The sequence below is a fragment of the Thermobia domestica genome, chromosome 17 (genome assembly GCF_964235325.1).
Source record: "Thermobia domestica chromosome 17, izTheDome1.hap1.1, whole genome shotgun sequence".
In the NCBI taxonomy this organism is placed as follows: Eukaryota; Metazoa; Arthropoda; class Insecta; order Zygentoma; family Lepismatidae; genus Thermobia; species Thermobia domestica.
In genome coordinates, this window is record NC_137470.1 from 50,694,195 (window position 1) to 50,719,423 (window position 25,229).

A 25,229-nucleotide genomic window follows, 5' to 3' on the forward strand; every position below is an offset into this window, starting at 1 on the left:
TTACTTACAAACCACATAGAACCACTTAAATTGCATTTTATTTTTTTTTTCCAAATCCCTTCACAATGTAGTTGTTTCAGACTGAAAAGATGCTGGAAAATAATAATCGTAGTCATCTTCTAACATCAAAAGTTTCCGTGAGCTTTTTAATAGTACTCACACTGCGAGGCATAAAGAGAAAATAAAACGTGATGAAACAAAATATCAACGCAAAGCTTAAATGCAAGAGAAAGGTGTAAGAAGAAAAATAAAGCAGTGGCGTCGGCTAGGATCATTTTGTTGTGTCGAGGCCAATATTAGCGGCATTGCAACAAAATGTTATTTTTTTTTTTCACTTTGTTAGACATTCGTTTACAAACTTGATCAGGTAGACTGATAGATGTCAATAATGTTGTTAGTCAGTCGATACGTTTCTTGTTTTCAATATGCAGGACTTACAGTAGAAGGAAATTATTAACTTTTTTAAAGCTTTCTGAACCAAAGATGGCGCTATGCGTCGATGCAAAATTAAGAGCAAGGCGTTATGTTGACACTTAGTCATGTCTGGGAGTAGTAGGCGTTTCCTGTTGATGGTTGCGACGCATTTCTCATTACTTGGCGTAAGGAGAAACTATTCGTCCTAAGGAGTGAAGAGCAGCCCACATTATTGTTAGTTATTAAGTAGTGATTCCCTGTGATTTGAGCTCTGAGTCGTAAGTTTTTGCATTTAATGTACAGTAGATATATTGGCAGTATTTATACATTTTTAGTTTTGTATAATTAATTTTGATTTAGCCATAAGTTGAACTTAATCTAAAGGTAATGATGAAACTTTTAAATACAATTAGTAACGATATGTTGTCCGTTTCAATTGTATGTTTCATCCACTTAATTCACAAACGATTGATGAAGTAACAAAGCACTACGTGTTAAAATTTGCTTATTTAAACAACTCAGACTTAATTATAAAATATAACTAAAACTATGTGTGTCCGAGTTATTTCAAAAAGTGCAAATTTCATGGCAGTGTTCCCTTGATATGTCAGAAAATATGCAACCAATTATATAATGACTATTTTAGAATTACAGTTCGAAATCAAAATTATTCGTTTTCTATTTATCCCTTGTAACATAAAATGGCGGTCATATTTATGTCGTGTAAGTCGCCGTAAGCCTCTACGGAAAGGAAAATATCTCCGACTGGGATTATGTATAAGGATGTAAGATAATATGGTACAAAAGTAAATTTAAATATTAACACTACAATCAGGGGTGTAGCCAGCAGGTTTATATAGGAGGGGCCCACCGTTTTTGAAGGGGGACCAGCTACAATGTACAAAACAAAAAAAAGTCTTGCAACTAGTGCTTTTGGGGCCTGAAAAACCGAAAAAATTTTGGTTTTCTTCCGGACAACTAAAAATACTGTTTTCCTTAGCTTATTATTATTATTATTATTATTATTATTATTATTATTATTATTATTATTATTATTATTATTATTATTATTATTGCTTTTTCTCCATAAATTATATTCCAGGTAGTTTTTATTATGTTTCACCCAGAACTACTGCCCCCGACCAAACACTATACCTTTGTGCATAACTAATTCAATTTAAGCCCTTGTACACAGAACCTATCTACATAGATAACCAAGAAAGTTCTCACCCACCACTTCCAACATCGATATGTCACCTGGGACTAAGACGTACCTGGAAGGTCAAATATAGTCCCCATCAGCATCGACGACTTTCTGTCAACGTTCTGAAGGCCATGGATTCCATCGCGGTAGAATTTTATGGGAATGAAGCGAAGAATGTAAGGTATCAAGTGCATTTTGCACCCCTACTGGGGAATTGAACTGTCGTCCTCTAAGGTGATTGTCCAAGGAATGGAACAAGTGATAATAAGACGGTGCAATGTCCGAGAAGTATGGCGGATGCAATAGTGTTCCCATCCAAGGCGTAAAATTTTGTCCCGGGTGATCCGTTGCAATGTGGGGCTTAGCGTTGTCCTGTAACAGGCGGACCCTTTACGACTCAGAAGTGCTGGCTCCAGAGTTTTGAGTTTTTCTTGAACATTGTTTAACTGTTCACAGTGCACAGTTTCATTGATGCTCTGACCAGCTGATAGCAGTTCCCGATGCACGATGCCACAAGCAGTCCACCAAACACACAGGAGGACCTTCTTCTGGTGCAGTGCTGGTTTCGGCTGTTTTGGAACCGGTTCGTGGGGTGCTAACCAATGATGACGGCGCCGTGAGCTCCGTGCAAGACCCACTTCTCATCACATGTCAACACCCTGTCCAGAAATGGCTCCTTTCTCATACGAGACAGCAAAGAAACACATGTGTCAAATCGCATTGCCTTCTGGCTCGGTCATGTGGAACCAATCGACCTAACTTGTAGTGTTTACCCAGTTGTTGCAGGTGCTGCCGAATGGTTTCTAGACTCACACTGAATTGTAGTCCCAGTTCCTCTCATGTCTGGCCACTGTTCCCCTCAATATGCTGCCTGAAGATCTTCATTTTGTACATGTGTTGGTCTTCCGGCACGTGGTGCGACTTCCAGTGTTTCGTCACCGTCCATAAACTTGTTAAACCACGGCTGCACTGTCCGCGTAGTCATGACACCCTCTCCAAAGGCCTGGCATATCTTCCTCCCCGTTACAGCGGTTTTTGACCCCAGTTGGAACTCGTACAGCATAGACGCCCTTATGACGCTCTGTGGAGGCCCCACGTTCACTCTTCCTTACGCAAGTTCACGGCGTAACTGAACTGCCAGAACCAGGTGGTATGTTGGATATACTCACACCAACAACTCAGATTCTCCATTCGCATTCAACTCACGGTGTGAGGGCCAATGGAACACAGACCTCCACAAAAAGAGACAGAACATTCTTGGTGACCTTTTTACATAAGACTAAATTTTTAAAATTGCACTAAATTTCTTTAAGATTTCCTGACAAAAATCTATATATTAATTGCGGTGTCTGTGAACAAAAAACTTCAGATCCAAATTGAAAGTGACTATGTTTTTGTTTCTTAATCTCTTGAACCACCCACCGATCTAAATCAAATTTTCAACATAAATGACATTCGGGCCTCGGATAATTATCATGCCGTGTTAAAACATCCTAGTTTTTTTTTTTTAGTTTTGTTTTACACCTGTCTCACCGTTTCAGACTAATAGGAATGGACATGCATTTTTCAATAACACTTATGTTGACATTTTGATCCACCGCTATTTTGGACAGGTTTATCATCAAGAGTCGAGACTTCTTCTACCCTTCATTTCACATCAGCTTTCATACGATACTCAACTTGAACCCCCTTCTCATTTCAACATTTTGAGTGGGACCCCGTCTGGGAACCTGCGAGGGAACCTGGAACATTATTTTACACTTTGAATCATTGTAAGTTTGAAATAATAACATATCCGTGTTTTTGTTTTCACAGCTATCCTACCGTTTCAGATTCATACAAGTAGCCATAGACTTTGCAATGAAGATTGTGTTGATATTTTGACTCTGTTATTTTACACAGGCTTATCGTAGAATCAAGTCTTGATTTATCTTCTTTCATTCAATACTTTCATACGATATGGAAGTTGACTCCCCTTTCCATTTTAAAATGTTGAGTTAGACCCCGTCTGGGACCCTGCGGGGGATCCTGCGACCATTTATTTTACTTTGATACGTTGCACTTTTGAAATGATGAAAGACGTTTTTCTGTTTTCATACCTATCTCACCGTTTCTGATTTTTCGGGATAGCACTGGGCTATAAGGACACGCTTAAAGATTTTAATAAAAATAAGAAAAGTGCTGCCTTCAAGCGGAATGCATGAGACCTCCCCAATTTTGGTAACCGGTTTTGATCTTACCTTGACCAAGCTTTCAGGATATACATACATCAGCCCCACATTGTGGGTTCAGGTTCAAGTACATCCCGGGTTAGATCCGAGGACGTCTTACATTTGAGTAATTATCGAGAAATTCTTAATTAAATATATTATTAACGTGTTATTTAAACTACTTTGCTAGCCATAAATATTTTAAATTTTGTATCATACTCAATCATTCAGACAACAATAGTGTCCTCCGCTTGCGCAGGGTGTGCGGGCTTGCTAGTATTTATTTATTATTCATGACTAAAAACAATTATTTTATTAACAGTTATATCTCACTCCCTATTTTACACCAAGTACCATTAAAAAGAGCGAATGAAATCCAAATAAAAACGTTAATTTTCACCAAATTTTCCATCTGATAAAAAATGTTGTTTTTAAACACTAGTTACTAGTGTTATAAATAGAAAAAAAAACGTTCGTATTTTTTCAGAAATGTACGTTTTTTAAAAAAAAAACATTGCCCCTCGTTTTTTTTTCTAAATTTCGTTTTTTTTTTCAAATAGTCATTTGTAACGCATCTTACGTCTATTTAAGTATGAAATATTTTTAGGTAGGTATAATTACCGTAAAATGCAACATAAATTAAACGCTAGATACCGATACGTTACAAATATTTTACAATTTACATGAATACCGTACCTACTAACAATTCGGGTTTCAGCAGTTTTCATCAATATCAACTAAGAAATAAAAGTAGAAATGAAATTTTGTTTTTCCGTGAAAGCAGGTCTTTAATAAGTACGAAAACATTGTCACGAACAGCATAAAATTCAAATAACTTGTCTAACGGTAAAAACTAATACTAATTTGCCTAATAGTATTTTTCTAAATATCATATATAAGTAATTTGTCGACTAGATATATATGATATGCAGAGCCGGCTCTACCATATATGCAACACGTGCATTTGCATGGAGCGGCAAGTTTGGAGGGTCCGGCAAAATCTGTCATAAGTATATTATTTAAATGAATTTTTTATTTTTTTGTTGGAAACAGACTTCATGATGATGGTAGTTACATTTACTAAGCTGACCTATTTGAATACTACATTCATAAATTATGTTTAAGCCGCATTGGTTTAAGGTCACATGGACAATGCTAAAGCAAATGGTCAAATAAATACGAGCACAAATTGCTTGATTGTTGTCAAATGCAAGAATTCAATTCTCGAACAGTAGCAAATATCTGTTCCATTTAGTTAGTTATCACAGTTTTGATATAACAACTAGTCTTGTTTTTGTTAGAAACAAGTTCCTTATCACTGAAGATAGAAACCAGTTTATTTAAAAAAAAATGTTAACAGATGTAGAAGAAAAATCAAGAAATAAAGATAAAAGAGCTAGTTGCACTGGAATTGCAAACTGATACATTGAGATTGAAGCTCGATATTGAATTATATTAAAAGGATTACCATCTTTCCTCTGCAGATATGTTTGCTTTATCTTTCACTATCATAATAGATTAATATTTAAAGGAAAAAAAAACAGACACAAATTATTGTATTTTTAGAAAGTACTTAAGCCTTTCTGAGTGCGACTGCATTTACCCTCCCCTTCGTTGTTCATGGAGTAGCATACTTAAAATCATGACTTCTAAGATTTGTTCTTTCTGGAGAAAGGGGGAGGCGGCAAATTATGCCGTTGCACGGGGCGACAAATTGCCTGATGTCGGCCCTGATGATATGTATATACAAGACATGAATATAGGACGACACAATTTGAAGTAATGCATGGTATTTCAAAATTAATATTAGGGTTTTGAAAGTTTGTAGTATCTATTACAATTAATTTATAATTATAAATATTATATGAAATAAAGCAACTCAAACAGTTTTGTAAGCACGCTTGCAGATGCATTGTTTCTTCTGTCTGCCGTTAGAAAGAGCAAGTAGCCAAGATGGAGACTAGAGAGCAGAAAGCTTTTTTGTGTTTTAATAAAGACTGAATCTGCAGTTACAGTGCAACCGTCTGTGTGAAGAATATTAAGGAGACGTTTGCAGTTGCTACAGATCTAAAGCCTACAGACTACGGTTTACGTGCCAATTTCGCAAGTGAAATATTGCTGCATAACAATGAAGATTTTCTGGATCGTGTCGTCTTCAGTGATAAATCGACATTTCACCTAAGAGCTAATGTGAACACTCATAATGTTGGCATCTGGCCGTCAGTAAATCCTCAGGAGATATTACAGTTGAAACGAGACTCCCCTAAATTGAATGTGTTTTGTGCCATATCGTGGCCTTTCTCGCCTATCGACTAGATGTGTGCCGTATGACGAATGAAACTCACATCGAACACTTGTAACAAAGACTGTTTGAGGTGCTCTTTTACTTGATGTATTGTTTATAATTGTACGTAAAATGTAATAAGTACTACGAAGACTTAAAACCCCGATATTCATTTTGAAACACCTTGCATTTCTCACCAACAGTGTTGGAACTAAGATGTAAAAAGGAGAGAAAATCTTCCTATAAAGTTATTGTTTACAACAACGATATTATTATTAGTCGAGACTATAACTACAACAACACGGGTTAGTAGTCAAAAAAATGTAATCAAATGTACACTCGTAACCCTTTCGGACCCAGGTGGCCGAAGTAGCACACACGGGTGTGTCACTTTTTTAATCTGTTCCTGTGTGGACACTAATTAAGATATCGGGATATTTATTTTTGCCAAATGTGGTTGGACCATACTTTATCATATTAATTTATTTTTCTTGTGGTGTCGAATTCCCTTCTCAAATTTCACCCCAGTCAAAAATTCGAGAATTTTCGAATTTCCTTTACTACTTTTTTCCCTGTAGCTTCCTTCGTTGTAGAGAGACCTCCTTAAGACTTGTCAGGTAGATACCTCGGATGAATACCTAACTGTTGACATCAATTAGACGGGCCTGCGCGCAGTGTTACTAATCAGGGAAATTAAAATTTCCCTAAATTTGGGCAAAAAATTCGAAATTTTTGTTTATAAATCCGTACATATACGTCCGAGTGCAAGTCAGCTTACGCCAATCGAACATTTGTTCTTACTGAACAAACGCGGGTACAGATCATTACAATGGGGTAATTAGGGGACGCCCGAAAAATTGTATTTAAGTTCTAACCCTAGATTTTTCTAGTTTTTTCCTACTTTTCTGTTTACCGTAATATATTGTTGGTAATTAGAAGCTTTGTTCATTAAATATCGCCATAATACTTGTAGGATACATTAGTGGTGTACCAATGTTTAATTTAAAATAGTTTGCGTTTGTCTGGTAGCAATGTTGCCAGCTACAGAAAATTTTAATTCCAGATTTAACGGGAAATTTCGGCAAAATTATCTGTTTTGTCTATTATTTCCCTCTTGTTGGTTACATTAGAACAAACGTACAAGTGTCTAAAAGCCTAATCCTTATCCTACACAGCGCACTATGAAAATTATCACTAGAATAATTAGGGGAAGTACAGTTGACGTTTATAATAAACCATGTTCTGTAAATGGTAAGAAAATGGTGAATTTCTGAGGTAGAATGAGGTATTTTTTTATTTTATGCTTACTTTGTTAGATATCGCCATGATACTTGTAGGATATATTCTTAGGGTACTAAGGTTTATTTTGAGATAATTTTTGTCTGTCTGATGGCAGTGTTTCCAGCTAAAACAATTAATTCTCGATTTTAGTTGAAAAATTCGGAAAATTTCCCTTCCCCCTTTATTATTACCCTCTTGTTGGTTACATTGAAATAAAAGTACCACTATCTGAAAGCTTCCTCTTTGCCCTACAGAACGCACCATAAAAAGTTTCAATAGGATAATTAGAGAAGCAGTAGCCTCGTTATATCTGTTGATTTTTGCTTCTGAGGCGTAAAAAGTGTCAAAATTTCATATGTATGATGACAGAGATTTTTTTCTTTACTTCTTTGAATTGAAGCCAGAGACTTCAGGATTTCATTGTACCTTGTCAACATACCAAAGAATTTTTTAGGTGACTTGAACCCATATGGCAGCAGTGCTGCTAGATACAAAAAATTTTGAAATACGGTTAGGGATTTTTTTTGTAAATATTCACCCCTACATTTCCCTCAACAATTTCCCACCCGTTGGCAGCACTGAAATACAACCTACACCAAAAAATAGCCACATCCATTTTCTAAAAAACAAGGTCTTAACCATATCAATCGAATAAATGGTTTTTGAGCAATAAGTCACTAACTGAAAATGTAGGAAAACACCCAAAATGACTTGGGTCCGAAAGAAATAATTACACAATTTTGCTCTTATAGGTACAAAGAAACAAACGATTTATAAATTACGACTGCTTCGACTCAAGTTCTATTGATTATTTCAATAATCTGCAACATAAATCAATAAATAATAGTTGCCAGAAAAAAAACAGACTTTTGAAAAAAACATGAAAAAGAACGATGTTTTTATTGAAAAAAAACTTCACAGAAAAAAAACGTTTTTTTTTACAACACTATACTACTAGTTACAGCATATAGAAAATATAATGTACTTACTAATTAGTTTAGTAGCGTTTTTTTTTATGGTCCATACTATTTTACCGTAAATTATTAATGACATATAAACTTTAAAACTGTTCGTTTGGGGGGTAGGAAATCATTTGGGGGGCCTGACCCCGAGTTCCCCCCTTCCCGTGGCTACACCCCTGACTACAATTAAGGCAAGAAGCTTTAAGCAGCTTGATGTGTCTGTACACAAAAACCAGCATTTAGATAAATTCTCTTTTTTTAGATTGTAATGGCAAAATCGACCTTTTATATGCATTTCTTCTCTCAAGAACTATCCCTAAGATAGTGTAAAGAAAGTGCATTCAGTAAGACACGCGATTCGAAGGTGACACAAGCAGTAACGCCGAATAGAATGCGTCAGTAAATGTGGTACTATATCGTTCAATCATGCCTGGAAGTATGTGTTTCTATAACTACAACACATGGCGTTGAGGCATGTGGCACTACATCATTTAATCATGCCAGAAAGTACATGATTGCGAAATATTTGCGTATAATATTGTTTTTTCCTTTTTATAAATGTGAAATCCACCATTGTTCTTGACCATGAGAGACTATCTGAAACGTAAATATTGGTTATTTGATCACGTTTCTAGGTTTGGAGCGTTCTGTTGAATAATTTTACGATGTATTTCGTAACTATTTTAAATAATTTCCTCCTGTATATGCAATACCACTGCATTACGGATTTTAGACATTTAGTTATTTTCTTCTTTCATTTAATTATTCTACATTATATATGTAATCATCTCCTCCATAGGCGGAGCTATGAGCAGGCATGGAGGACATTGCCCCCAAATTTTGACAAAACATAAAAATGTCAACTAAAAGGTCGCTATCTGCCAAGACTGTCAAAATTTGCGAGACTGTACGCTTGTTTTGACAGAAATTTCGGTTCTGAGAAACATAACACACCGAAAATGAATTTTCGTCTAGGAAGTATTCCACAGGTCCCAAACGAACCAAAAGGAAACAATTCCTAACTTCGACCATGATCTCTTCATTGAATCTATCGCTTTGCTGAATTTTTCGTGTGTTTGAACACTGTTTTCTTTTTGTTACTTTAAAATGAAACAGTTTATAGTAGTTTCTAGTATACTTTGTTTAAAATCTAAAATTTAAAAAATCTGAATTTCGAGTTCCATAATTTTCTCCATTATACAGTGTCACAAAAAGATCGGTACGGTGGAATATCTCGAGAAATACACGTTGTATCATGAAATGCAAAAAACACGTGGGAAATATATTTTTAAATTCTATTTCAGGGTGCAACATTAAATTCACCCGGGTGCCCCCTAAGGGTGGAAGAGGGGCAACTTGAAAAGTTTAAATGAAACCCCCCCGTTTTTAGTGTAGATTCAGATGTTATATACAGAAATACGTAACTTTTACTGGAAACATTTTTGTGTATTCTTGACAGATAGCACTGTAATCGCGAAAAATCTGTTTTAGTGAGTAACGCAGCAGGAAGATCGGGACAGGAAAATATCTCGAGAAATGCACGTCCGAGCACGAAAAAACAAAACACGTGTCAAATATTTGTTCGATTTCTATTTAACTGTATGCAAATCAATGCTCCTTAGCGCCCCTAAGGGGGCAGAAGGGGGCAAGTTGAAAAGTTTAAATGGGATTCCCCAGTTGTTAGTGCAGATTCAGAAGCTGCATACAAAAATATGTAACTTTTATTTGCAACATATTTGTTTGCTCGATAGATGGCACTGTAATCACAAAATCTCTGTTTTATCGAGCAACGCAACAGAAATGTCGGGACAGTGTAATATCTCGAGAAATACGCACCTGGGCATGAAATTAAACACAAATATATGGGTCTAATATGTTTGATGCCTAAAGTGTGTGTCTGAAAATGAATGAACTTGGTCAACCCCTAGAGAGGATGGGTGGAGGGGGCACTTGAAAATGTGACGTGTCGCCACGTTTGGCCTAATCCTCGTTTCGCCTAACAAATTATACCACACGTTTATTACAGATACATGATAAGATTTGTGTCCGCCATTTTAGGCGAAAAAGGATCCTCGTTTGGCATATTCCTCGTTACGCCTAAAATGGAGGACAATAAGAAAAAATCATGGAAATTCAACTAGAGGGAAATTATATAAGAGAAAATTCCCTAGTATATAAAGAATTTAAAAATGCAAAATATATAGATTAATATTATATTAACTATTTTTGAGGAGTTAGGATTACCAAAACTTCTTTATGTATTCACTAGGACCATGGATATATACGAATATATATAAGTAGGTGAATAGCAAAACTCGTTAAGTTCACATTTTAAAATTTGTGACAAATCGAGAAAAACTGTTTAAACACGTCATAATTGTAAAATAACATTAGAAACTAGAGAACATTAAAAAATTAAGAATAATGTGAGTGTTGGTCTGTCGAAAGCTGTATAATCACACTAATCTGTGAATTGCGTTATTGAAGAAAATAGTTTGGATTTAACAGGTTTTGCCTATGTAAATGGAAATAACAGGTTTTGGATCTGGACGAGCGGCCATTTTTGTTGAGGCTCAAGATACAAAACCTATCAAAAAGAAAGGGAGTCAGAGTCAGAAATCAGTATTATGCCTACTAAAATATTGGGGGGGATGTATTATCAACTATACATTGCACAAGATTGGCACAAATGAATATGGATACATAAATGCTACATTAATTTTGTTCTAAATTGAAAACAATGGATTCAAATGTGCAAAAAATTGAATTATGTAACCTCCTCTCCAGCATCATCTACTAAATGAAAATCCATATCGTCGTCGTCCTCTGGTGCATCACCATTTTCTCGGTTTTCTATTCCTCAAAAACCTCTTTGTAAAACGTGAGCTTTGAGCTGCTTTCAATCGTCAAACCCTTCGTAACTACAAGCGGAGTTAATTATACCTATCCGTATACATTTCTAAACTGAATGATTATATTTTGGAAGAGTTTGTAACCTTTTATGGATTAACATAGGGTGAATATTAATTTGCCAATTATCCTAATATATGAATTTGAAATATAGCAAAACAAAATGTGCAAATGTTGAGTTTGAGCAACACAGTGGCAGAAAGAGAATCAGAAACGGTAAATAAGCGGCAAAATGTTTTAACATGTTGTACGAGAAGCATGTTATAATTTTCAATGATAATTGACACGAGACATTTTAAGAAAGAGGTTCTGCTGAAGCTGAAGAGACCGTTTAGAAAAGAACCTAATCCAACAATGTTCTGTTCAAAGTAAAGAGTTGCCTTGAAAAACAAAACAAACGACTTTTAACCATAGATAGTCCACTCACCTTGTCTTTTGGGCTACATTTCGTTTCCAGTTTTTCATGTATCTTGTACGTTTTCTAGACAATTTTGGTGTTGTCTGATAACAAAATTATGATCATCGCTGCTTAGAGTATCGTTTTCTTTCGACTTTGCGTGAATTTGTCTAGTAATTATTAAAGAAAAGCAAATAAGCACAGAAAAGTTTCACGAACAGTTAGGTTAAGACGTATAGTGTTTCCATTTTCAGTCTAGGGTGCACGGTGGCTCAGTAGTAGAGCGTTCACCTCCGGTGCTTGGGGTACGTGGTTCTATCCCTGCTCGCTCCATTTGGACTTCGTGGTAGAAAAAACACCCTGCTCGTGGGTTTCCTCGGAGTTCTCCCGTTTCCTCCCACTTTCTTCATTCCAGCATTTCATTCATTTCTCATCATGACCGTCTCCTTTAGTCTAACCGGCATAAGCGTGGGACGTAAAACTAAAGATTACATTTTCTTTTTTTTCAATTTTCAGTCCAAAAAAAAATTATGAAAGCCCACACTTCAAATTCTGCCAAATAAAATTTCGAATGATTTACGAAGAGCTGCAATAAATATTCAGGTTACTAAACTAATCCTATACAGTACGAAACCTCAAATTGTTTGAAATATGGAATTAACCGGGTTTGATTCTGTTTTCCTCATTAGGTTATTTGCAGGTTTGGGATTTAACATTTTATGAAACTGAATATGGAAGAGGGATTTAACTGTTTTTGCATCTGTATTTCTGTTCTTCACATAGTAGGAAATATTTTATTTTTCGAAAAATTTCCCTCCAGTTTTATCTCCACGATTTTTTTATAGTCCACCATTTTAGGCAAAACGAGGATTAGGCCAAACGAGTATTCTTATTTCGCCTAAAATGGCGGACATAAAGCTGATCTTTTATATGTCATAAAAGTGTCAGATAATTGGTGGGGCGAAACGAGGATTAGGCCAAACGATGCAAGATCAAAATGTGACATGGGAACCTCCAATTCTTACTGTACACAATGCTGTACACAAAATCGACGTAACTTTTATCGGAAAAGTTGTTTTGTGTTCTTAGCAGATGAGAATGTAATATCAAAAAGCTGCTTTTATCGAGTAACGCAGGAAATGTACTTTCGAGCAAGAGATATAAATACTGTATACCTGCCGAACGTTTATTTGAATTGTTTTATTGCAATTGCCGTTACTGCAAGCTGTAATCATGTAATTATGAGCGTTGACAAATAGGGAATTATGGGGCATTTACTCCCTCTGGAGTTTAAATTGCCCCTGATTTTGTTAAATTATCCCTACATGTGAGGACTCATTGTGCGTAATTACATCTTTAATGAAAGTTTCGCCCCCCTGACCCAGTCTTCTGAAACATCGTGCTTCCCTCTCCTCGGAAAAAGCCTGCGGCGCCCATAACTGTAATCGCAACAACTAAATATTTCTTTCAAAGTGCACAGAATTGTTGGAGTTTAAAACGCACGCAATATTTCAAATTGAACGTTGTGCCTTCAAGAATGATCACAACATTAGGCTAAAATAGTTCTCCACGAAACAGAGGCAATAAAATGAAAGCAAACAAGCATAAAACTACCCTAATTGCCAAAAGAGTTGTTTTTATATCGAAGCAACGTTGGTCATCGATGTGTATGTCAAATAAGTCATCGAAATAGAGCTGGTAATTGTGTTTGTAGTTGGTGTTTAGTTCCTTACGGAGTAGCCTCGGCATACCTGCTTCGAGTTATTTTTGCACGGAAGACACTGCACAAAAGTTTCCATCAGTGCAAAATAAGTGATTTACTCTGTAGTCGCCTGTTACGACTTAGAGACAGTAGCGAGTGAGAATCGAAATCCTGCCAGAGACTTCCTTATCACGAAGTCTTATTGTGAATCTAATTCGATTTGTTCATTGTGAGTGAATGTCTTGTAAATTAAGAGCACTTCAATGGCGAAGATAAAGTCAAATTGTGGTGATCTCGAAGTGGTGGACAGATAGTAACTACTTGACGACATGGCCACTCTTTCTGAGCACGACAGAATAATTATTTTGATGATTAGCAGATGGGGTGTTCGCCAAAGATCGTATGCTGAAGTTAGGGCGCTTCATAACCAAACATTTTGCGGTCCAAACGATCCCATTTCAAAGTCGACTCTCGAGCGCACCGTGCGGCGCTTCGAAGAAAAGGGGAAGTGCAAAGGATCGTCGAATTCCTGGGCGACCAAAGTCACCGACTACGGCCGAAAAACAGCTTGACGTTGCATTATCCTTCGTTGAAAATCCTCACCTGAGCACCCGCAAAGGTGCTAAACAACATGATATCTAGGGATGCGCACGAGACGAGTCGAGAAAGGATTTCACTGACAAAATTCGAGTCGAGACACGGCTGTTCCAATAGAGAAATATACATTTTTCGAGTCGAGACATCACTTTTACATCACATTTTCGAGACGAGACAGCCACAAATCTTGTCTCGTGCGCATCCTTAATGATATCAGTCGCATGGCTGTCCACAGAACTTTGAAGGCAGTTAAATTCCACCCGTACAAAATGCATCTCATACATGAGTTAATTGAAAATGACTTCGACCGTCGTATAGAATTTTGTGAACAGATGATGAGGCGCATTGATGACCATGCTAACTTTCTCACTAGATTTTTTTTTTTTTTAGACGAAGCAACTTTCGAATTAACCGGTCACGTTAACAGACATAACTGTAGATTTTGGGCTGACAGCGATCCTCATTGGTCGGTTGAAGCACATACCCAATACCCTCGAAAGTCAAAGTACAAACCGAGGTGTTCATTGTCGAGGCATATTAATTGTTTATACTTGCTATGTGCGTAAGTCACTTACCTCCGCTTCTATCCCGCGTATTAATGATAATAAGTGGATAAAATGTTCGGTAATACATAATATGCCTAGGGGAAGTGATACATAAGGGTATCCTTGACAGCAGCCATCTTAAAATCCGCCATTTTGAATTAAAGTGAAGTTTGAAAAATGAAAACCATAGTATGTGACACCTCATTTTAACAACATTTTTTTTCAAAAAGCCAATGGTATGCTTACTTTTGTTCTATAGTTAACCAGTATGAATTTAAGACTGCTTCGAATGTGCACCAAACGTCCATTATTCAATCTTTCAAATTGACAACATTCCTCTATTTCACCGCATGTTTTAAGATTCCAACTGGCACTTTGCAATTGTTGCCATGGCTCATGTTCTCTAAATTTATTACATTTTTTTTTTAAAGCTGCGATTTATCAGTTCGTGAATAGTGTTGTAATAAGCACCCAGCAATCTTTGTAAATTTTGGAGACTTGCAGTGTAATTATTTATTTTAACCCAGAGTACATGAGGAACCTATGGACCTATGTGATGTAAAGAAATACAAATGAAATTATAACAAATTGGTGTTATACGATCACAAAATTATCATGAAATGTAGCCTACTTATTACGCAAACGACAAACAGTATTTTTTTTTTTTTAAATACGACTTTAAAGGAACAGCAGCAATGATAGAAAATATCAAAGAGACATAATATGACTGTTCCCAACACACTGTTTGTACAATGAAGAAAATATGAAAACAGGTAACTTGTTTATAGAGAGGTGTAACTTAATTGAGTTCCCGATCAATACTGATTATAAATCTTACAAACATGAACCATCGACAACAATCGGTAAAAAACGAATGACTTTTTTGTCTGACTAGCTAAAATATTGCCATAGAAAATAAATAAATAAATAAATAAATACATATACAATAAACAAATAAATATAAAACAAAACAAAAGACTATTGATTTACACAAAAATCATATGTTGTTTTCTTTTCTTTTCTTTTTTTTTTGAAGTGAATTTTCATTTGATTTTTTTCGTCCCATCTACTATCCCTTACAAGCTACGTCTTCGGTATTACTTGAATGCAAAGTTGGAGGTGTTCTGTTGTGCGATTATTCATGTCAGTAAACGAGTTTTTGAAGGGTAGGTGTAGGCTATAAATAATTATATTGCCTAGAAAATTAATAATTACATGCCAAGTCTTAAAAATTCAGAAAGATTGCTGGATGCTTATCCCAACACTATTCATGAACTGACAAATCGCAACTCTTAAATAAATGTAATAAATTTAGACAACATGAGCCACGGCAACAATTGCAAAGTGCCAGTTGGAACCTTAATACATGCGGTGAAAATTAGGAGTGTTGCTAATTTGAAAAATCGAATAATGGACGTTTGGTGCACATTAGAAGAGTCCTAAATTCATACTGGTTAACTATAGAACAAAAATAAGCATACCATTGGCTTTTAAGAAAAAAATATTATTAAAATGAGGTGTTACATACTATGGTTTTCATTTTTTAAAACTTCATTTTAATTCAAAATGGCGTATTTCAAGATGGCTACCGTTAAGGATATCCTTACAGTATCACTTGCCCCTAGGCATAATATGTAGGTTTATTACCGAAACCTTTATCCACATATTATCATTAATACGCGGGTTAGAAGCGAATGTAAGGGACGTACGCACATAGTAAGTACAAACAATTTATGCCTTTAACTTTTCCCCAAATGGGCATATCTTAAAACTAACTTCACCAATGTCTCTCTCATTAAATTCTAACCCGAAATTATGTATCATATTACCCTATTCCCATTTAAAAAACGTGACCTTGATTCAAAATGGCGGATTTTAAGGTGGCTGCGGTCACGGTCATACCTACCACACAACTTTCCCCTAGGCCTTATACGTATGTACATGGTTGTTCTTTCATTAACACTTCGTTTACAAAGGGTAGTAAGGGACTTCTGCAGTAATCTCTATTCGCCACATCCCAACCTTTAAAAATTAAAAAAAAAAAAAAATAGAAAACATGCACCATGGCAAAAATTTCTGTCATCACAAGTAATAAATACATGTCCTCTATCAGCAAAAAGAAAATCATTGAAATCGGGGATGGACAATCGGGTGATGTCGCTTGTTAGCTGTGAATTGCGGTAAAGGTTGAAAACTAATTTCTCCAGTAATTATCCAAGCAGAATTCCATGATTACTTCCTTTATTATCTCGTACCGTAAATACTCGACACTACCTGGCAACGCCTCACTATTCAAGCAGCGTTTAGCATAGCACCGAGAACACCTAGTGATCTACCTTAATATTTCGGAATGTTGTTTTCTGTCAGGTCTTGTTTTCTTCGAGAGTGCAGCTGAACTTGACGTCGAAGGAATTGGAGCAAGGATGTTACAAAATAGAGGATCTGCCCATACGTATCTTCATCGTATGAACTCAGTGAAGCCAAAAAAAAAAAAAAAAACGAGCATCGTTTAAACCGGCACATCTGATTTTCTACTCTCGCTTCCGCCATGATTGTTGGCTCGAAAAATTGCAATCTTAGTGGCGCGTAGTCGGCAGAGTAGGTGTGGAGAAGCTGTGACGTATGATTTCACGATTTTGTTGTATGGGCAGATCCTCTATTTTATAACATCCTTGAATTGGGGAGTATGAATGGAAGTGATATATCTCTTGATCTTTAGGCGAGCAATAATCTTGTAATGGCGAAGCAGGTGGTAGTGTTGATACTTCCTTTTGGTTTCATTCGCTTTCATGTTTACTCAAGTTGCTGTCGACGGCCGGAAGTTTGGTGTAATGTTCAGCTTGCGTGGTAGTTGCTTCTTGAGCTGAATGTTTGGCCACAGTTGATGTAGTGACTGTTTCTTGATGTGAGATTGTAGCTTCAAATAAAGATGGAGCCTGTTGGTTTTGATATGAGGACACTGACTCTCTTAGCACAAAAGGACACGGTGTAGGTGATTCCTCATTTTCTGCGTTACGTTGAGTCAGATTCGATGCTGGGTTTCCGTTGACATTAGAACTAGCGGATTCACGTTCGTCAGTCTGATGATCTTCGGAACCATAGAATTGAAAATCTTCATCTGTGAAGATAGTGGGATCAAACGGCCAAATTCCGGTCACTTGCAACGCAGTTGGCAACACTCGCAACGTTTCAATAAGCCCTACACAACAGTCGCGGGAAAGCTTCAAGCTCGATGCGTCGACTCTTGTGTCTCTTATTTTCTAAATCATACTCTTGACTGTAGGCATTCTTCAGAGGACTGAAAAACACGACGCCCAGAGGCTGTAGCCGGTGAGATGTGTGTAGTGGAATAGAAACCAGAATAATATGATTTTCTTTACAAATATTCTATGCCTCAAGAGAAGTATGTGTAAAGTGGTTGTCCAGTATAAGCAGACAGGGATGATATACTATTGGACGGGCATGACTCACGAAATGTTTCAGCCAAGCAACGAAACATTCCGGAGAAGACCACCCATTTGAAGTAGATGAGAACAAAGTACCTGGCGGTCCCCCTTGTTTCAATGCATGGCTTATACGTACGCATGGATAAATAACCATGGGCGGAATATAACCACAAGCAGCATTCATACAACAAATAACCGCAATGTTCTTGCCTCTTTCCATAGTTGTAACCATACCAATCCCCTTCTGGCCCTTCGTAGCAGTGACACAACCGGGATCTTGCACAATTGTCATACCCGTCTCATCTACATTGTATATACGATCAGAGGAAAACTGATACTTTGACATAGTGTTGCGAAGATTAGTAAAAAAAAAAAAAAAAAAAAACTGACAATTCATTTCTATTAAAACCTCGAATTCTTGCCAAACTGATAGCTTCTGATTTCCTAACAGACACACTAGGATTTCATTTGAGGAACATATGAAGCCAAAAGCGTGCTGCCATTTTAGATTTTAACGAAAAATTTTGTTTTATCTTGTCTTTTTCGGCATATTCAAACGCTGCTCGTTTTAGTGCATTAGGAGCCAAACCATGAAACATGCTGGCCACTGTCTTCAGGTGATCCGCTATTTCTTTTTCTTGCGCCGGCGTAAAAACAGCACTTGTTCCCAATGTAGGAGAACCCATGTTCTTGCTTGAAGCCCTATCATGAAGAGTTGTATATGGAATGTTGAACTGCTTGACTGCTCAACTCATGGACTTCCCTTCTCGTATGGGTTGCATAGTTTTCTGAAGGTCATCTGGACTTCACTTCGTCTTATCTGTTTTTGTTTTATAGTTTCCAACCATCTGCAACGTCAAAAGAAGAAAAAAGGTTCTAAATGTAGAGTAACAATAAGAAGAACACAAAAAGTTAATGGTACAATCACACAAAGTTAGTTTTACAAATTATTGCATATTCATTTGAAATAGAATATGTAAGTAATACATGATGTAAGCCTACACCTTTTATAAATCTTTCCATTTTGCGTTGAAAGGCTTATCTCTGCATAGCTTCCATCTTGCGTAAAATTTCAATTTGCTCCCATGTGTTCCATAGATTCATGCTTTAACAAATTTCACAACCAGTAGAAGCTACATCCTAGCGATTATTATATAAACGTAAATAGTTTGATGAGTCCGTTATTTACTAATATTAAGATTCTTTGAACGGTAGACCTCACAATAATCCTGCAAAACTTTCATAGGCACAAGCATCCTCCCAAATAAAAGTGTGAAGCGATTGTTGTTTGGGCAGGCTCTATCTTAGGAAAAAGTGTAACAAGAATGGAAATGTGTTCGGGCAAATATTTTTCATACTCCAAAATGAAAATGTGATGGGATTTTTTCTTTGGGTTGGCCCATAGCATAGTAACTGCCATAATGATAACGTAAGATAGCAATAACTGTGCAGATTGTCAATATGGTAGCGACACAAAGCAACTCAAATTCTTAAAGCTGCTTAACAAAACCACAAGTTGGAAACTTTTATTTTTAGTAATGTCGTTAAAAAGTTCAAAAAAAATAAATAAAAAGTGTGCAAGTCTGATTCCGAGTATCTATGACATGAGATTTCATAGGTCTAAAACTAACAAAATATGATTTTTATTTCCTCCCATTTAACTTCCTGAAAATGGTATATTCACACTTTGACAACTTTCTTGTGAGTTGATCCCGAAAAGCTACAATCATACCAAATTTAATCTTTGTAGTCCTACAGGAAATGCCCAGTAATTTTGGGGAGTAGAAAGTGTGCCATATACATAACATAGGGAAGATTTTTCGATTGTCCTTGTAACCTCAGTAAAGCCGCAAGTTTTTATTTTATTTTTGGTAATTTGCTTAGGTAGCTGCAACAAAAACGTTCAAGCATACCAAATTTCAAACTTTTATTCCAATTTCAAGCAACTAAGGAGATTATACGTCCAGAAAAGGCCTACTTAAATAACATAGATAATTTCTTCATCCGCTCTTTAGACACCCAAACATTAAAAATATTCACTTTTGACACTTTTCTTGTGTGCTTGTCCCAAAAAGCTACAATCATGCCAAATTTCAATTTTCCACGTCAACCGGAAGTACCCGTTATTTTATGTCAGTGAGTTCATGTAGTTTAGGATATACAATGTATAATATAACCAGAGGTCTCATTCTGTAGCGGTGTGCAACAACGCAACGGAACATGTACTTTTTAGCTTGCGATAATCAACATAATCAATACAATTGATTGTTCCAGCCTTTGCGTTGCGGTCCACAAGCTTTTGCGAAGATTGGTAGGTAAGGAAACATGTGGAATTTAACTTCAGTCCACTTACGCTCTCTGTTTTATTTGTAAGGAAATACACTATAGTTTCCCGCTGCCATCTGCAATCCTCTAAAGCCACTGAAGGCTAAATACTTATGCACAGTGACGGCTCTTGTGGGAAGACAAGTGGGTTAAAGTTAATTTTATTGATACAAACGAAGATAACATAGCTTCATACAATAATTAGTGCATTAGATAAACTTTCTTCATTTGATGGTCAGAGATAAAATATAAAATTTCAATAATTCTCAATATAAATTACCGCTATAAAGGGTGGCCCAAAAGTAGGTATACAATACCGTAATGATCAGCTCCTTACTTATCATTTCTTATTGTTATCCATCAGGTATTATTTGTTCTTAATATGTTTTTACTTACATGTTAAGCTCGGAAGAGCCGAATGAAATGAAGCCGTAAACTAGAATGTTATACTTGATCAATGCGGGGGTATATAGCTAGTTTTGGACCACCCTGTATATCATGAGTCATGACTATATGAATAATTTCAATTTGGAAGTGGAGTAAAGGTGTAATTTATGAATTAGAAATAAAATTTGATCACCCATATTGTAATGTAATCTTAGAATAGAAATAATGCTTGCGGAAACAAAGACCTCAGGTTTGATTTTACGGAAGGAAAAAATGTGCTGTTATGTTTCTTGCAGTATTCTTAAATGAAAGCAAATGTAGTTTTACGTTCTGCGATAATGGCTTTTAGAATAAAGAGACGGATGATGAACGAAAGTGAATGATCATGCAATAATCGGTGAAAATGAGAATGTACGTCGAAACTTGCACGGCTTGGGATCGAATGAGAAAACCCTTTCACCTCGGATCAACACTACATCTAACCCATTGTGCTACTAGGCTGCTTATGAATGATGGGTGCCCTAAAAAGCTGTAATCGAAAATATATATACTTCGTTTCGTGAAAGATGCTGAATGTTTTCTTTCGACTGATCGTTCGCCAGATATCCGAAACTATTAGTCCTACCGCTCACTGGTGACAAAACAGTTAGGCAACTATCTCGTCGCTGTCGCCTACAGTCAGCAACTTCACGGAGACAAGGCAGTTTTGATGCCACACTCTCGCTCACTGGCGATGGCAACAGGAAAGTTGCTGTGCATCTGATATCACCATTTGGCGGGATTAGACACAGTACAATGGATTTTGAAGAGTGATAATGCTGAATTTAAGAAGGAAAATGAAAGAAAAGAAATACTGTGTGCATCCTACATACTGTGAAAGATTGCTGAAAAGAAAATTTACACGCTATATAATGATTAATCAATTATCCCTCGAAGATCGTTCCAGTTTGTTATAACAGCGAAACGAACTTCCTCTCACAATGTCTTCTTCACATTTATATCGGAATATTCTTGCAAATGTTTTTATATAACGCTCGACGTTTTTCTATTTCCTAAATTTCTCATTATCATAATCGCTAATTAAAAACATAATAGCTTCATTGCAAACACTTCTTTGCATGCGGTACACACGCAACGAACTGCTATGCGAGAAAACGTGAAGAAAACGTTTTTTATTATCTCCCTGCTTGGAGGCACCTCGGCAACTTTTCTGTCGACGTCGCTGCAGTGAGCGGACTTCCAAAAGACTCAATGCATTTAGCCAGGGCAACAAGTTAGTTGCGCGACAGAAAGTTGCCAGTGAGTATTAGGGCCTAGAAGTAGAGCCTTGTCTTTTTTATTTAAAAAAAAAAAATATTGCACTATAGGCTATAAATAAGACAATATTTGGAAAAGATAGACAATAGATGGGGCTTGATTTTTTTTCCGTTTGCATGATATTCGAAACTAGTATATGTAGTATTTTGAAATTTTTTCATATATGTTTCGCATAAGCTCTATGAAATGCCAAAGTTTTGCGAAAAGTAATTCCGATGGGAAATGGTGATTTTTTTCTAAATCTCCAAATCATTTGAGTGTAGATGATTGAAAGATCCTAATAAGGTTTTCATCACATTATAGACTAAAAATAAAGCATGTATTTCTGAAATTAGAGATCTAAAAGGGCTGCAGATGACCAACTTACAGAAAAGAAGTGGTTGGTGTAATTTTAGAATAGGATTTCTAGTTTTACTTGATTGTAAAATTTTAATAAGCAATGGTGCTACAGCTACTTTTAAATAATGTGGTGCATTTCAAGCAAAATCAGCACATGAATGTAGCTGCACCATCTTCGATTTTGCTCGTATCCCGATATGTTATGAGGTATCAAGAGAGGTGTTGAAATACAAAGTGGCAGATGCTGATGCTTCATCGTTTCCAAGATAAAGGGCACTGAACACGTGAAAAATGATCCAAACATGCATAAACTAAAATATTTGTGGTTGCAGTTTGGTGAAAGTGAGGAACACGAAACTTTGTCACTGTACGCATGGTAATACAGGGATACACACAAAAAAGTAAGAAACCAATACCACCAATGTTGCCATCATAACGGCGGGTCAAAGATAAAGGTCATTAACGCAAAAGTGACCCAAGTTTGGTCATCTTTTTGGAGTAGAAGGAAAAAGAACCAATAACCTTTATTTTGTGACGGATAAACTTGGACCTTCCTCAGAACATCGGTGTATATTTCAGCTGGTGGTATATTGGTGGTTTTATTGTATCGTATTAGATTGAATATGGTGAGTGGTGTGTAAGTCAAACATTATTGTAACGGCAACAGCTGATGAAGATAAGAGTGTCTGCAGACATGGCAACTGTGTGTGAACACCACAAGAAGACGTATCTTGCAAAGTACCACCATTTCATGGACGGACGTGCTGCGATTCCACACATGTTCATAAGGAGGTATTAGGAAAGAACCTGAAGGAAACCACTGTTGAGTTTGCGAAGAAACGTTGTACCCAAGAAATAAAACTAATTCCTGGTAAATCAAAATGCACCACATGCCATAAAAGGTTATCCATAGATGGCATGCCAAGGGACTTGGTAACAAGACATGTCAAACATGCTCAACATTTACCGGACAATGCGACATGTAGCAATGATGACATGTGTGGGTGCAGATGAGCTGTGTGACCTGTTGTCCCAATTGTATTCAGTTACAGGTCCAACAGAACACTGCTTGATACTGGTAGGACTACCACATTTCTGCAATAGAACACAAAACAACAGTTGCAATGATGTTGACTTACACACCACTCAATATATTCAATCTGGCACGATACAATAAAACAAACATAACAGATGCAATGTTCTGGAATGAATTCTGCTGCCAGGCAGGGTTCCCAAACTGACACTGATATTTGCCACCACTGCGTATTGATCACTAACATGCTTTCATTTTACACGAGATTGTACGAATTAATTTTACATGTCAACCACCTATTGATGTGACAATGTTATTTTAAGATGAACATATGAGTTGGAATCATAGACGTCTATATTACATGTACTATTCGAATATGTTCGTCAGTATCTGAACATAGCCATATTACACGTTTCATAACTCGGACAATATTGTGAACCACCAAATCATATTTCTTGTGCAAAGAGAGATAAACGGTAGGTTATTTGTTCAAATGCTGATCAATTTCCCAGCAGGCCCTTTTGCAATATGGTCGCCCAAATATGGCCAATATTGGCAACATTGAGTTACAATAACATTCATATTCAGGAAGGTTCACCATACCACTAGCTGAAATATACACCGATGTTTTGAGAAAGGCCCAAGTTTGTCAGTCACAAAATAAAGGTTTGTGGTTCTTTCTCGTTCTTCTCCAAAAAGATGACCAAACTTTGGTCACTTTTGCGTTAATGACCTCTATCTCTGACCCGCCATTGTGATGGCAACATTGATAATATTTGTTCCTTACTTTTCTGTGTGTTCTCCTGTATTACTATGCACATTGTGAAAAGTATCAAGTTCCTCACCTTAACCAAACTATATCTACAAATATGTTAGTGACTTATATGCATGTTTGGAGCATTTCTCACGCGTTCAGTGCCCTCTATCCTTGAAACGGTGAACCATAAGCATCTGCTACTTTGTGTTTCAACACCTCTCTTGATACCTCATAACATACCAAAACACGAGCAAATTCGAAGATGGTGAAATTACAATTTTTTTTTTCAAAATTGACTGATTTCATTTGGAATGCATCATATACAGTAATCATTACAATATACAGCACTGGAAAAAAATACTACATTATGCTAAATATATGCACAGCCAGAAACAATATTAAGTGTAGGTTGGATTTATAATTTTCTTTATCTCTAACCTATACTTAATATTGTTTAGGGTTGTACATACCTTTCTCTTCCTGAAAGCTAGTCTGGTATACTGAATTGTCCAGATTGAAAACACAATAGCACAAACAATGATAAAATAAAAGCATATGTACGCAGTTTATTGGAATTGATCTTGTAGCACACTGAGTTATTCAAATTGAAAACAAGAAAAGGAAAATTATAAATAGAACAATTTATATGTAGTTTATATGACATTTTTCAGTTGATACTGTTCTTTTATATTCCAAAATACGGTTCTTTTGGTACATGTACACATTATATTTTTTGTTGGCTTGTGAATGAGCTACAAGTGTTTCCCTCAGAACAAAAGATGTTTTGAGAAAATGTTAAGAGAATTCACATCTCAAAACCTCCGCTACCTTTCGACAAGCCGTCCTCATTGATGAAAGGAGCCGATATAGTTAATGGTTTTACCAAAACAGACAGAGAAAGCAAATACGTACAACCGTTTCCTGAATTATTGTACTTGCTTTTTTACGCGCGTTTTCATTCACCACCTCTTTATCAGAGTAGTGTTCTGGCCAATTGATCTCCAAGAACAAATCGTGGGAGTTCATACTTCTTTGTCTCAGTCACAAATGCAGAACGTCTCTCTCTCTTATGGTAATGCGAATGAGTTAAGAAAAATAATAAAAGGATATTTTGCATGA

The 25,229-nt window shown here is 36.4% G+C and overlaps 1 long non-coding RNA gene across 1 annotated transcript in view; it reads left to right on the plus strand.

Annotated features, from left to right (window-relative positions):
* Positions 1-593: 593 nt before the first annotated feature.
* LOC145673810 (uncharacterized) overlaps positions 594-25,229 on the plus strand; it is a 34,779-nt gene continuing 10,143 nt past the window's right edge. Inside the window, exon 1 of the long non-coding RNA XR_014128820.1 lies at positions 594-692. This is a non-coding gene — a long non-coding RNA (uncharacterized LOC145673810). The remainder of the gene's footprint in view (positions 693-25,229) is intronic.